Consider the following 14,981-nt stretch of genomic DNA (forward strand, 5'->3'; position numbering starts at 1 on the left):
AACAAATGAAGAATTGAAAACATGTTGTTAGTCAATCATGAATTAAATTCTGGATGCAAAAACCATTTTTTATGAGCTTTCCTCTAATCAAATTTATAGAGAGTTCAACATAAAGGCAGATCAACTTTCTAAAGCTACATTAAAGAAGGGTGAATTCCTATCTCAGCAAGAGTTCAGAGGAGGGACTCAAATTTAAAATTCTGAAAGGACGCTTTATTGATGCTGGTGCTGAAAGGATTTCAGTCATTTGTTGTGATTCTGTTTAGTTAGCTGATTAAGCCTAAGGGCTGTATAATTTTGTGAAAAAATCGTTAAGGCTGCCTTGGTGGAGCCTAGGATGACTGTAATATGCTGGTAAAGACAGAGAAAGGGACTGGTGAAAGACAGTTCAGAAACAATGTATTATTTTTTAGACTTTTAAGGCAGTCAATTGTATGTTCTAATTTCGTACTTAAAATATCAAATATAAGTTTTTTTTTCTTGTATGAAAAGAATAATCAATTAAGACAAAATGGTCATAAGATTCAAATTGAGTTAAACAATACAAAGGCAAATCTTTCTAGGCAATTGTTACTGGTCAACATGGAGTAAATAAAATACTGATGCACAAAAGAAACATATCAGCATTCAATCTATTTCTGTTGCATATGACGAAGAGGCCCAGTTTGCCATTAACAAACAAAGCATTATGAATGCAATAGTGAACAAGTCTATGATGGTACATTTCTTCACATTGCCCAAAGTTCAAACAACCCATTTATGCCATTAACAAACAAAGCATTATGAATGCAATAGTGAACAAGTCTATGACGGTACATTTCTTCACATTGCCCAAAGTTCAAACAACCCATTTAACATCCAAAACTGTTCCCTGGGTATCTGTATCTCCTACCCATCTTCCCTTAACCATGTGCAGCAAAGTACCAAGGAACTAAAGGAAAGCCCCTCTTCACACAATGTTTCCCCAAAAGAAAAAGCCAAATAAACAGTTCTAAATGCATGTATCCTGCTATAAAAGGAATGAAAAATGAAGTTAAATACATGACTTGCAGCCAAAATTCTGTCCATAACAGTGATTTGACCACCAAGATGAACTTGCCTCAATTTTTGAAGAATCCTGATCCACAGAATCTTTAAGAGCACAGCAATCCCAAAACGAATACCTAAATATATTAGTGTGACCTGATTAGATGATTTTCCATTTTGCACAATGCATGGTTGCCTCCCACCAAGTCAGGAGAACAGTGTTGCAAAAGTCGGACTCTGCAATAACTTGGGAAAGGTCCAAAACAGAAAACAGGTAAAAAATAAACAAACAAACAAAAAACTCAACAAAGAATCAGAAGCAATAAAAATACCATAATTTTTCTTTTCTTTTAATTTAATAAGCAAGCAAATAAGGGTTAAGAAATCCTTTGGGTGACTCTTCTCTAATGGTCAAATGGATGACAAATGAGCTTCGGATTCTCAACATAAACCTTTAGTTACTTTCACAGAAGATGAAAGATATTTATTCTACTTTCCTGCAGGTTCATTATATCCATGTTTGTCGACAATTCAATAAGATGGCTAACTAGCTGTCAAAGGATTAGACCTTCCAAATGGAAATTATCAGATCCTTTCAGATGAAGATGGAACCTTCTTCCAGAATCACCTGGAGGACCTACTAGCAATTTGATTATATTTTAGATAGAAACTAGCCGTTCCTAGGAATAAAAGATGATGATTTGTTATGTATGACATTCTATATCCTTTTTTGATGGCTGTATGTTCTATGATCACTGATGTATTTGAAGATATTCAGAGCTGTGTCTCGTGGTTTTCTGCTGTCTGGTACAGTCTGAAGCTATCTTATTAAGCCTCCCTGCTCGTTTTTTCTTAAGAGATTGACAGCCAGCCATCACTGTGCTTCAAGCACCTCTGGAACGTACTTTGATTACTTCTTGAATAAAATAAGTTTTTTTTCCTGGGGAAAAGGGTTAAAAACGCATAATTTTACAGAAATCAACAAGTAAAACATCGAAAGAGGGGAGCAGAATTTTGCTTCGAAAATTATGCCAACACCTCACTGCCAATTTTTCCCAAAAAACCTGTAGAAAAACAGCAGACTCTGGATTTTTTGAAAAATTTGAATATATTCCAGCGGGCTGATTTCAGGCAATTTCTCAGCCAGAAATTGGCTCTTCAATCAATTGGAAATTTTTGTGACACTCAGGATAGCCCTGAAGCAAGGACCATACCATTCACAAAATCTACATTTAATAGTTAATGCCTGAAGAAAATAAGGATACCTCACATTTGACTGTATGTTCAGACAATAGAAAGGATATAGCCCAGCACATCTGCTGTAGTAACATATAAATAAGCAATGTAGGACAACTTTACCTGTGGTAGCACTGAGAAAGAATTTTGCCTATAGAGACTTATTGGACAACGAATCCACTAATTGGCTATCTTGGAGAACCATGGGCCTCAACTGATCTTAATGGCGTCAGGCAGTAGACAGACCTGCATTCTTTGCATTTACTCAACTAATTCCAGGGAGCAGTCAGTTCAAGTTAAACTTGGAGTTCATGAACCTATCTAGAAATATTGGCAACAGCCTTACAGGAAGCCATTTATCGATTACAGGCCCAAGGAGACTTATTCTAAGATTCAAACACATTACCCTCCCACTGACAAACTTAACTGAAAATGAATCCTTCAAGATCACTAGAGAAGATCCGACTCTTCAGTCTTGAATCTTGAGTACTTGGGTAGTTAGTTCTTCATGATAGTCTGGCAATTAATGATTGACTCAATCATACTGGCATTACTAATAGGTGTAGAATGCATTTCCATGATGCAGAAAGACTTACACATGTTATGCAAGATTGCAGGGTTGCTAGGGATTTTTACGGCTGGATTATTGCAAAGTAAAGCAATCTTTTAGTTGCCCCTATTCTGTGCAAAGGGGTACTTTTGGGGGAAATATGCATGATCCAACAAACAAAGAGGGTGTCTGATGTGATCAGGCTAACAGCCACTTCCTTACTATGGGATAGATTGTGTCGCGAAATCTTTCATGCGGCAATTAATCCAATCCATTTGGGAGAACAGATATCAGATTTGGCCATGCAGCTCTCAGCCAGGATAGATGTTTTAAACAAAGATGGAGATTGTCTCTAGGTTAGAGAAAATTGAACATGACTCCCCTACACACTCACATAGGGAGGGTGTGGCTATGCAACCCTGCTTTGTCTTAATGATGTATCATTCTTCATTCACATTTATGTTTTTTAGTAATAAAATACCTGATACTTTTTCCAATTAAAGTGATAAATTTAGAAATACTATGAATAATTTTTATACATTTTGCTCGGCTTCAAAACAATCTTGCATTAAGGATTAATTTGTGGATTGTATGTCCTTTACTAAGGCATTTTGCAGCTATTTCTATCCCATTTGTATTGTTTGAGGCCAGAGTCTATATATCCCTATTTTCCCTAGTCAATAAACTACAGGATGTGTGATTACTAGGCCAACAGAATATCTGAGCAGTGGGCAGAACCTCAACAGTTATGAAAGTTATATGTCCAGCTGCTAAACCTCCTCAAGGATACCATACGCAATGTGCCACTGCCACAATTCCTTCACTTCCAACATCCAACAACAACAACTAGTTAAACATGAATGTACTCTCCAAGAGATAACCATGGGCACAGGCACAAGATGTCATTACTCAATGCTTCAAAACGTCCCTTCCTTATAGGGAGGAGAGTGTGATAAAACAAAAGTGGGCAAGTTCCTCCATTCCTATGTGAAATTTCATGACATGACATAAACTCCACATAGTAAATCCATATAACATTGGTACATATCATGTACCATGAGCCACAGGCCCATCCAAAGAACATAGAGCAAAAAATCAATACCAGCTAGCTACCATGTTTCCATCAGATTTGTGGTTGCTCCTGGGGGAGTTAGTGGCATCAGGGCCCCCAAGGTTATGGGCTTCCAAAAGAGTTCTGTGATTGTACTTTGGGCAATGGGCCATCACATGCCCAACCTCAAAACATGATCTATACCTAGGTGGTCTACTAATCTGGAATTTTCTTCCAAACATAATCTTTAGCTTCTAGCCAAATTTCTTATACCAGTCATTTTTGAAAATTCAATTTCTATACAGATCCAGAGACAGGTTATATGATGCCTTTTCAAAGTTTCCAAGCAACAAAAGTGGAACTTACGAAGTCCGTTTTTGACTGCTCGCAGAGAGATAAAAGACTAGAATTGAAGAGGGTTGTGAAGCCAAGCCCAAATTAGCACAAATGTCAAAGGTATGGAACCATGCTTTCATGCAAAAGGCTAACATGACCCCAAGAAAAGGGTCTAGAGTGCAAAGGGAGAAGTAGATACTCCTATCCACACACCAAACACTACTTTTTAGAACAACCATGAGGATTGGATCCCAATAGACAATAACCAAATCCAAAAAGAATAACAAGCTCCATTTCAAGTACATGATTAAGACCCAAATACAGAAGACTTGATCAAATTTTAAATGCATTGTTCTGTATAAAGAGAGAATCACTGTAAGAAGATTGAAGAACTTGACTCATACCTACCCCATCTAGAGTTGGGAAGAAAGTCAGGTTTTATATTCTATTCTAAAGGTTCTCCAAATTTATCTTGTTGGAGAGTGCACCATCCAAGAGAAGGGGCATTTATCCCTAGGAGAATCATACTTGGAGGGTGTTATATCTTGGGAGTTAGATATACCATAGTATGGCACTTGCACATCCTTGTATATAGAGCACTCCATGTCGAGTTGTCTCGTTGGTCACTTATATGGGCATATATCTTTGTTTTATGTTAATCACCCTTACCTGCCCTATATATAAAGGGAGAAGAGAGTTCTTGTAATTATCATCATTGTACTCTACTCTATCTTTGTAATTGTCTTTCCGATGTCATGTAGGGCATAATAAGCTAGGGATAGTGAGTCAACACTAGGACAAGACAAGAAGAGAGAGAGACGTCTTGGATGTTCTTCGAGAGATTACTCTTGTGAGATGTTAGGGTTTGTACTATGAACGCAAACCCTAGAGAAGAACATGACAATGGAGGTGATGATGGTTCAACTTATGGCTCTTCCTGTAGAATCAGGGTTCTAAATTCCAACCCTAGTACAAGACATCAAAAACAAATCTAGCACCTTGAATGGGATTGTAGCATTGTTCGTGTTATGCGTATAGTATAGGACAAGATGATGGAGACCCTAGCTTAATGAATTTTAAGCTAGGAAGAAGACTCAATTATTGTATTATTTATGTTCCATGGAGATCTTGGTGCTTGTGTTGATGGAAGCATTGGATACCTAGGGTTCGAGGACTCAAACCCTAGGATGGGCATGTAGACTTAGAGGTTAGTTGCAAAGTTTTCTCCATGGCTAGGGTTTGTAAAACCTAAGGAACACAACACTACTAATGTGAAGATCTTGTGTGATGTAAGTTCAATGCATGCACTAAGGACTTATCGATGTTGATGCTAGCTTGTTGAGGATCCTTGGTGGAGTGGCCAACTTTGGTTGGGAGTGATTCCTAGCTAGGAGGAATTGGTGGCTAGAGATTTTCCTATGAATTTAACTAGAGTTTGGAGAACTTGATTGGTACCATGTTTGTGATAAAGGTGTAATATGTACTTGTACTTCATATATATATAATTTCCAACCATCCAAATATTTGTACTTGTACATTTGATTTTAAGTTTATCTTCATAATTGAGTAGGTTCCAATCTTGGTTATGCATACTGATTTGACATAATACTAAGTTGAATTGATTAAGCAATTTAACACATATCTTGAAAATAAAGAAGCAAATTTACCATTGCAATAAGGTATTTTCAAATATGTAATTTGCTTAGGAAGTGTGCCTTAACGTCTATCACTCGTTGGTATTGAAGTACAGTCGCTTGGTATTTATTTCTTGGACTGCCTGGTGAATCACATTGGACACTTTTTAGTGGAGATTATCGTGGTTGGATGTACTGAGCTTAAGGCAAATTCATTGGATCCTCATATGCTCTAAAGTTTTGAATACCAATATGGTATCTACAAAATGTAATTTTGTTTTCATTAATGAAAACACATTTTTTTTCAAAGAGATAAAACAAAAATATAAATTATGACAAAAATGGGTTGGATAGAAGTGAAATATTAGCCACTATAATTTAATATTTAGACTTAGCCCTATGATCGAAAATTGACAAGGAATAGATCCAAGAAACCTCAAGGTTGAGGTGTGATTTCGAAAGTTGCATTAATTTCCCAATTCTTAAATTTCTAAATTCGGCAATTGAAGCCTTCAATTTTGGTAAGTTGTCTGAATATCTCAGGGAAGGATTTATCAAATTCATTCCCAAGAACGCGACTATGTACACCATTGAGCATTGGAAGCCACTACCTCGCTAAATGTTCCATACAAGATTATGGCTAAAGCAATGGATTTGTCAATACACTCGATTGCCAAAAAGATGGTTCTACAAGAGCAAACAAGTTTTGTAAAAGATCAATTTATGATTTCGGCTTCGGTGAAGAGACTAGCCAACCGTCTCATTTTTTGTAAGATAGAATTTAACAAAGCGCCAATTGGATCTCCATTACGGAAATGTCGACTTGCTTGAGATTTGAATTACAATGTGTGCAGAGGGTGAACACTATTCTCTAATGCTTTGCCAAAGTTCAACCAACAATCCATGAAGTGCTTTGTAACCCTTGGAGTTGGGATGATGGGGTTACTTCTGACAAACCTCTTGATTCTATAATGCTATCCCAATTTAAGAACTTCTCAGCTCTACACCCATTCAATGCCTAGCTCCAGCGCTTGTCTGCAGCCAACTCTGCAAGTGACCATCACCATTTCTGGCTCAAAATTGTCTCCACAACCAACTCTATTCACCACCATCTTCATTATGTTCCTTGACCTAGGTCTATCAGCACTCATCCACAACCAACACCGCACCCATCCACAAACAATCCATCTCCACACCAGTTCGTGCCCAATTCTAGCCGCCATAGTTAGCCAACTCTGCACCCATCCACGACCTTTTCTAGTCCAATACTGTCTCCACATCCTAGCTCGATAGAGCTCTTCAACCCAACCCTATCAACAACACATCTTCATCTTGCTTTGTCCACAACCTAGCTCATGGTTTACAAAGCGTAGCCATCGATCTAGGGCTTGATCAACAAAATCAAGGGAATGACCAATCTCTTCTTGCCTATCCTTGTCCACCCTCTTCAAAATTGAACTTCTACAAAAGTTCAACTCTTTGATGAGGGCATGCACATGAAGATCAAGGGTTTTGAAGCTTAGTGGCAAGTGTTTATTTTGCACTTCATAGGGCCTTGCCCAATGCCTTTGGGAGATTCACCACTCCAAGTCATCTTGATAACCCCAATACAAATTACAGATCATTCAGCCTTCACTTTTATTACATGTCAACATAGATTCCTCCTTATCTGTGGTCGGTCCAACGAAAGGGATGGAATGTCCCAAACTCTAATATACAAATCTTCAAAAATGGAGGCAGTAATAGGATTATTCAAGGACTATTTATGAGACAAGAACTACTGGAATCATCAAACCTAGCATTATGAATAAAGGTTGGTGAATTTACAAGTAGGGTAGGAAAAATTGAATTAGAGAACATATAATTGAAGAAACAACTAAATGAAAACAAGGAGAAAGATGCCCTCCACCATCACCCTAGTGACATTATACACATGAAAACTCTCGATCTTAAAAACAAGGAGGAGAGCAAACCTTAGAAGGTTGGCTTTAAACATGAAATGGAAACACATATCAATTGATTGGAACACTTAGTTAGAGGAAGGAATAAATCCCCCCCTTCCCCTTTCTAGCAGCAATTAAGGAGGCAATACAAGCTAACTCATGGAAGGGTGTACATGAATTGAACCTCATAGTGAGAGGGCTCACTATCCTCTTCTATCCTTAGACCGCATGGCAATTGGGACCTTATTTCTCAAGGATAATCTAGATATCCCTGATTTGACCTTTGATATAGCTTGGCTTGGTTTTAACTCCACTCTCTTTCTCCAATTAAGGTCCATGACTAATCGGCTTCAAGCTCTTAGAGCTAAGCAAAAGGTTCTTTTCTCTTCCCAATAAAATCTTCCTTGACGAAGATCTCACTAGAACATAACTTGTGGAGCTCAAACGCTCCAGGGGATTGGCTACAACAACATGCTAGGTAGGAAAATGGCAATTCATCAAGAACCTCAGAGTAATAATCCAATACTCTTTGCACCCGGTTGGGGCACCCAATATGGGGCTTCCAAATGACGAGCCTACTAGGAAAGGCTACAAGGAACATGCATTTCCATCAACCGTTAGAATGGAAATGAGTATTTCCGATCATCGGCAAGTCCTATGTATGAAGATCTTAGGTCGTACAAGATCCTATTCTTCATTAAGATGCATGGGAACCTTTTTCAACCTCTCTTGAACATCATAGGATATCGTTGTTTTTCAACCTGTAGAGAGTAGAAGAGGAGCTCGAGTGGTATCAAATGTTAACGTGGAGTTGCTTGCTTCATTAGTAACTCCTGTAGAGCAGCATATTTTTGGTGGCTATGGATGAGTTTGCTAGGATTATGTGGATTTGGGCTTAAGGTGTTTGCACTCTCCAAGGGAGCATTTACATTGCAATCTATTACCTCCCTCTAGCTTCTTCGTCATATGTTATTCATAATGGGCCTAACAAGAATCCCTTTATATACTTGTATGCCAACATCACTGAATACTCAACAATCAAGGAGGTTATCCTTCTAGGTGACTTAAACTCCCACACCAAAACCCTCCAAATTCCTCTCCACAATTGGTCAAAGGACATGTTATGCATCCAATAAACAGATTTACAGTTAATAGAGCTTCACTAAATGTCTGACAATGAATCGGTGCCTTTCAAAGCCTATGGTCAGCACCTTTTGGATTTAGGGGAATCTCAGTCGTTGTTTACTCTGGACTAGCTCTCACTTTTCCCAGATTCTCTTTTTCACATGTTGAACTAATAGTGGAGGTGTGAGTGTTGTTGATTATGTCATCACCAGCTATAACTTACTCCCTTTTATTCATTACTTCTCCACTTCCCGGATCCCTCCAGGGCCCACCCCACACTACTTTCCAATTCAATGTAGCGGCCCTGAACACCTTTTCTACCCACCTGAACCAGATGGCTCCACTCCAATGCCCATTTCTCCTTACTAGATTATGTGTCTACAAAGTATGATTGTCTCTCATCCATCACTTGGGAGGCAACCCTCAAGCCGAACCCTCACTCCACCCCACCCATTTCCACCTCTCCTAAACCAAATCTCGCCCTACGAATCAATGGTATGACAAGGAATATAAAGCTCTCCACTGCCAACTTCAATACACATTCACCCATGCTCACCTCTCCTACTCCAAACTCAAAGCTCCATGTCATCATCTCCTTCACCGCAAGAAACGCCTCTTTGTTTCACAAAAGAAACTATACTTAATGTACTTACTTTACCCATTCCCCAAACACTTATGATGCACCATCCTCCCTGACAACTCTCCTCTCCCATCTAACCTTATCCTTGGATCCATTTTCTATCACATATCCACTCTCTCTAATATTGTTGGCCAACCCCAAATTGAGGTTACCTCTGTGCCCCCCTCATGCTTAATATTCTCAAATAGTGACATCAATGAGGCTATTTGAATGATGATCAACAATGAAGCAGCAAACAAAGAGGATTTCCAGGAAAATTTCATTAAGCACAGTCTTCATGCACTGGTTTCCCACTTCATTGATCTCTTCAACCATGTGGTTTATATAGGTTTTCCGTCTGCATGATCACATCACATCATTCACCTCATGCACAAATCAAGCGCTAGTTCAGATCCCAACACTACAGCAAAATCACAGTGGGCCACACATTCTCAAAGCTCTATGCCATAATTCTCCATATAATGCTCTCTAGTGAGCTTGAGCAAAGATACCTCAAAGCTAGGCAACAAGCAAAAATTCAACCCACTCATCAAATTGTTGATCGCATCTTTACCTTTTGGGTCATCATTGAGGAGGCACAAGATCACTTTTCAAATGTCTACTGCTACTTTATAGATTTTCAAAACCTTTTGACTTTGTCCCACGAGAAGCATTGTACCAAAGGCTCAAAGAAATTAGCATCTCCAAGACCCAACGTCAACATCTCCAAGACCGAACTGACTACCACCATGCACCTATATGAGCTAGTCCTTGGTCTTCTCTACATGTTCACGAGATGTCCAACTTCTTCATGAGTACCTTCAAGGTAAACAAGTTTGCCCCTTATCCCCCACCTGGTTTACGATTTATAATGACTAGTTGGAGTCTCTTCTTCATGAGCATAACAAGGATAGTGACAGGGACCTGCATTGTTGATTTTTGTAGCTCGTTCAGGTACTCTTGCACAGGCCTTGTGTCTAGACGTGCAAAAGTCGAAAACATTCTCCTTAGAACACCTGCTTTAGTGTGAGCAGGTTGTTGATGTAACTCATCCGAAGTCTAACTTAGGAAAAAGTAGATATTAGTATGTTGGCTTATTAAACTAAAAGAAACCTACGAAAAGTAAAGTAATTTACTGTCATTTTGTTTTAATCCTACCCGTTGGTCTCAAGTGAGGCGAGATCTAATCACGTTTGTTAATCACTTTGAGATTAGGGTTAGGGTTAGCATTTAGCTTAATGTAAAGTTATAATAGCAAGGCTGAAGAGAGGAGAATGACACACTACAACAGCACAAGATTGAGAGAGGCATCTCAGTGAGTGATGTGTTGGGTCCAGGGGAGTGCAGAGAGGTTGGAGATCCAAATCTACAGAGAAGATCAAGCATTGATCTAGGGCAGATCTATTAGATCAAATCCAAGTTATTTGCATTCTATATTTTTTGAGTTGACGGCAAACAGCACAAGATTGAGAGAGGCATCTCAATAAGCAATGTGCTGGGTCTAGGGGAGTATAGAGAGGTTGGAGATCGAAATCTACAAAGAAGATCAAGCATTGATCTAGGGCAAATCTATTAGAACAAATCCAAGTTATTTGTATTCTGTATTTTTTGAGTTGAACCATTACCTTAGGACAAGAGCCCATGTAATTTTGGATTTTGTTTTAATGGAAAACTTGCTGGGAAAAAATTTGTTTGTCATTCTGATTGAGATCGATATATTCGCCTCCACTAAATTTTATTGTGTTAGGAACCTAGTTGTGTATTTATTTAGTAGATAAGTTTTTTGCAAAGAATTAAGTACCGCATCCTAGGTTCGCAAAAATCTCACATGGTATCAGACAGAAACTTTGAAGAAAGCTAATCTCAGAATCACAGAAGTCAAAGTTTGTATAAGATCGTTGAGCCAAGTTTGACCGCGTTATTATAAAGGCAACGAAATTTTTTTTATGGGCCGAAGTAAATCGGTCATACAATTTGGCTAAAGAATAAAAAAAATAAACAAAAAAAGGGAACTGATTTTTTTTTAAATCAGATTTAAGAAAACAAAAAAATAAGATAGTCAACCAGCCGCCAACAACGTTATCGAGTCAGCTGCTGGTAGAATCAAATCGACAACCATATGGTTAAAATCGTTGCACGCTTCAATGGGGCAATAGCCGATAGTAGAGACCAACACAAACGGTTAAGGCACAGTCGAGCTGGTAAGGGCATAGCATAGAAGAAGATCAAGCTGCGACAAGGAAGAAGTAGTTGTCATGTTTCAGAAGACCAGCCAAATCCGAGATCAATGAACCCCACGACAAATCTCAGAAGCAGATTGAGGGTCATAAAAATCGACAAAGTTATGAGGCAGCCAAAACAAGGCTGCAACATAGGAGCCATTGGTTGCGAGTGGGTTGAGACAAATAGGATGAAGATGTGTCAGCCCGTAAGACAGCTACCAGTGATCGAAGAAGTAGAGGAACACGGGGCGCAGACTAACAATGGAGGTTGGGGGGCAAGCAACAAGGTTGTAGCAAAGGTGCTGGCACGGGATTGTCTTACGCAAGTCAACAGATGCAGAAGACAATAGATCCAACGTAAGTGTCAGCAAGACGTAAAGCCAACATGGGTTTCACCAAGGAGACGAAGATCGGGGCAGTGACACAAAGGAGCAAAAGATTACCGAGCTAGCAAGTGATCACGAAGACTGGGTGTTGGAGCTCAAGTTGGGCTACAGGGTGATATAGGAACAGAATTTTCTTCTTCAAGAAAAATTGTTTTTTGCAAGGTTTGATCAATTGGATAGGATGCCTACCAATGTCAAGTTTGAAGATCATTTGGATTGGTCGCCTTAACTATAGCATCTGGAACAAGAGAATTGTGTTGGTGTTAGAGGAGAGCAAGATCATGGTTTTTGTAGAACAAACTCAAATTCCTCTTGCTAATGCAACACTTTTGGATGCCCACAAGAGGAAGGACATGAAATCCCATGAGGATTCTCCTAGATAGTGTGAAGGATCACATTATTCCTCATGTATCCGAGACGAAAATCGCCAAAGAAATGTAGGAGGCATTGACCAAGTTGTACTGAAGTGACAACCAGAACTGGAAAATGGTGCTAAGACAAAAACTCAAAAGCACCAAGGTGTCCAAGATTGAGACAATTTCTTCTTATCTCACTCGAATATATCAAGTACAAGATGAGCTTGTTGCAGTAGACTTCACCCAAGAGGAGACTCGTGAAAAGGCTCTAGGTTACAGTCAGATAAAAGGTGAAGGGGATGAGGAAAACATTTGCTCTTTCAACTCATCCAAGAAAGGAAAACGAGGTTGCCAAATTGAACAAAGGAGAGGAAGGATCCTCTCATGATGGGAAGGAGAAGGACATGAGCAAAGTCAAGTGCTTTGCATGTCACAAACCAGGCCATTATATGGGCTAATGCCCAAACAATGGAAAGCACACGTCGCACCATCAACAGAGATTGAAGAGTTTGCAACAAAATTTGAGGAGTTCTCATTGGTTTTGATTGTCTTTCTAGCGCTAGTGTTAGAAGTGCCTAGTTTGTGCACAGTGATGCATGGTTCGTGGATAATGGAGCATCTCACCATATGATGGGAATCAAGGAAGTGTTCCTTAATGTTTCAGAGATAGATTTAGACATGCATGTGAAAGTTGGTATGAGTACCACACATGCAGTGAAAGGAGTTGGAACAGAGTTATTCTAGCTAAAATCACAAGGATCTCTCGAGGTGGAAGAGCTGTTATATGTCCTAGAGCTAAAGACAATCTTGCTCTCCATCTCAGCTTTGGAAGATGAAGGGTATGATGTGACGTTGTGTTCCAAAAAGGACAAGTATTCATACATTCAGAGGGAGCTACTCATGACACAGCATTAAGGCTTAGTGTCAAGAAGTGGATCCAAGGAGATCGAGGATCAGTGTTAGTGGTAGAGAATGAGCAAGAGGCTCTAAAGATTGAGTTGATTTAGGGGACTCAGTTTTCTAATCTAGAAGATGGGCAAGAGGCTTCTTCCAGATTTTTCAAAACCAGTTGGTATGAGCTAACATTGATGGATGCTCAAGGCCAGGTTCGGACTCCTATGAGCATGTTTGGGAGAAACAAGTCTTCAATGTGGATTCCAAAGTAGGTAGCAAGTAAATCTCCGAATTCAGATGGAGTAGCTACAATAGTAGATGATGTGGTCGGATTGCAAATAGATCCATGCGGAGGAAGTTCTTCTAGAAAAACCTACCTTGCTAAGAGGGAGTGTTGATTTTTGTAGCTCAAGCAAGTACTTTTGCACAGTCCTTGTGTCTAAGCGGGCAAAAGCAGCCCACATCCTCCTTAGAAAACTTGCTCTAGCGTGAGCAAATTGTTGAGGTAACTTAGCCTAAGTCTAACTTAGGAAAAAGCACACATTAGTATGTTGGCTTATTGAGCTAAAAAAACTTAGGAAAAGGAAAGTAATTTACTTAAGTGATTTTCTTTTAATCTTGTGTTCATCTCAAGTGAGGCGATATCTAATCTCTACCACTAATCATTTTGAGATTAGGGTTAGGGTTAGGGAAATAGCTCAATGTAAAGTTATAAAAACAAGTCAGGGAGAGGTGCAAGACACATTGCAACAGCACAAGATTAAGAGAGGCGTCTTAGTAAGTGGTGTGATGGGTCTGAGGAGCTGCAGAGAGGTTGGAGATCCAAATCTGCAGAGAAGATCAAGCACCGATCTAGGGAGCATCTAATGGATCAAATCTAGTTTATTTGTATTATACATTTTCTCAATTGGGCCATTATCCCAAGACATGAGCCCAAGTAAGTTCGGACTTTGTTTTAATGAAAAAATTGTTCGGCAAAAATCTGTTTGTGTCATTGTTATTGAGATCGATATATTTGCTTTTGTCAAATTTTATTGTTAGGATAGCTGTGTTTTTATTTAATAGATCATTTTCTACTAGGAATTCAGTATCGGGTGCTAGGTTTACAAAAAACTAACATGCACCAAATTCGGATATCCATCCTGCTTTGTGATGGCAATGTAGTCTCCTAGCCTCATCTCCAAAGGGGTTACAGAGAGTTGGATGCCTTAGATCCCCTCTGCAACCTTCAATAGTTGACGATCAACCTGGGTAAAACCTAGATTATGACCTTTAATGGGTTGAGGAAGTTGAAACTCCATTTCTTCTTTAGAGGGGAGGAGATCAAGATCAAGTCCCCGCTTCAAATTTGTGATTGACCTTCTAGTCTTGAAACCAAAAGGGTTATGGATCCTTAGCCCTTCTTAAGAGATGGGGCCTTCAACACCATTTTCAAGACATCTCACACAAGATGTCCCGCATTCCCAAATGGGTTCCCTTATCCAACCCACTATTCTAAATGCCTCAGAGATTTGGGGGCCTTCTTTACTTGAGTCTAATTGCGCCTAAGCTAAGAGAGTCCAAACCCTTCTCCACTAGCACATCATTAGATACAAGCAAATAG

At 39.2% G+C, this 14,981-nt stretch overlaps 1 protein-coding gene across 3 annotated transcripts in view; it reads right to left on the minus strand.

Annotated features, from left to right (window-relative positions):
• LOC149234396 (uncharacterized) overlaps positions 1-14,981 on the minus strand; it is a 56,089-nt gene that overhangs the window by 14,767 nt on the left and 26,341 nt on the right. The window lies entirely within an intron of this gene.

The sequence above is a fragment of the Pinus tabuliformis genome, chromosome 8, assembly GCF_031772625.1.
Source record: "Pinus tabuliformis cultivar Carrire ecotype Pingquan chromosome 8, CPIR1, whole genome shotgun sequence".
NCBI lineage: Eukaryota > Viridiplantae > Streptophyta > Pinopsida > Pinales > Pinaceae > Pinus > Pinus tabuliformis.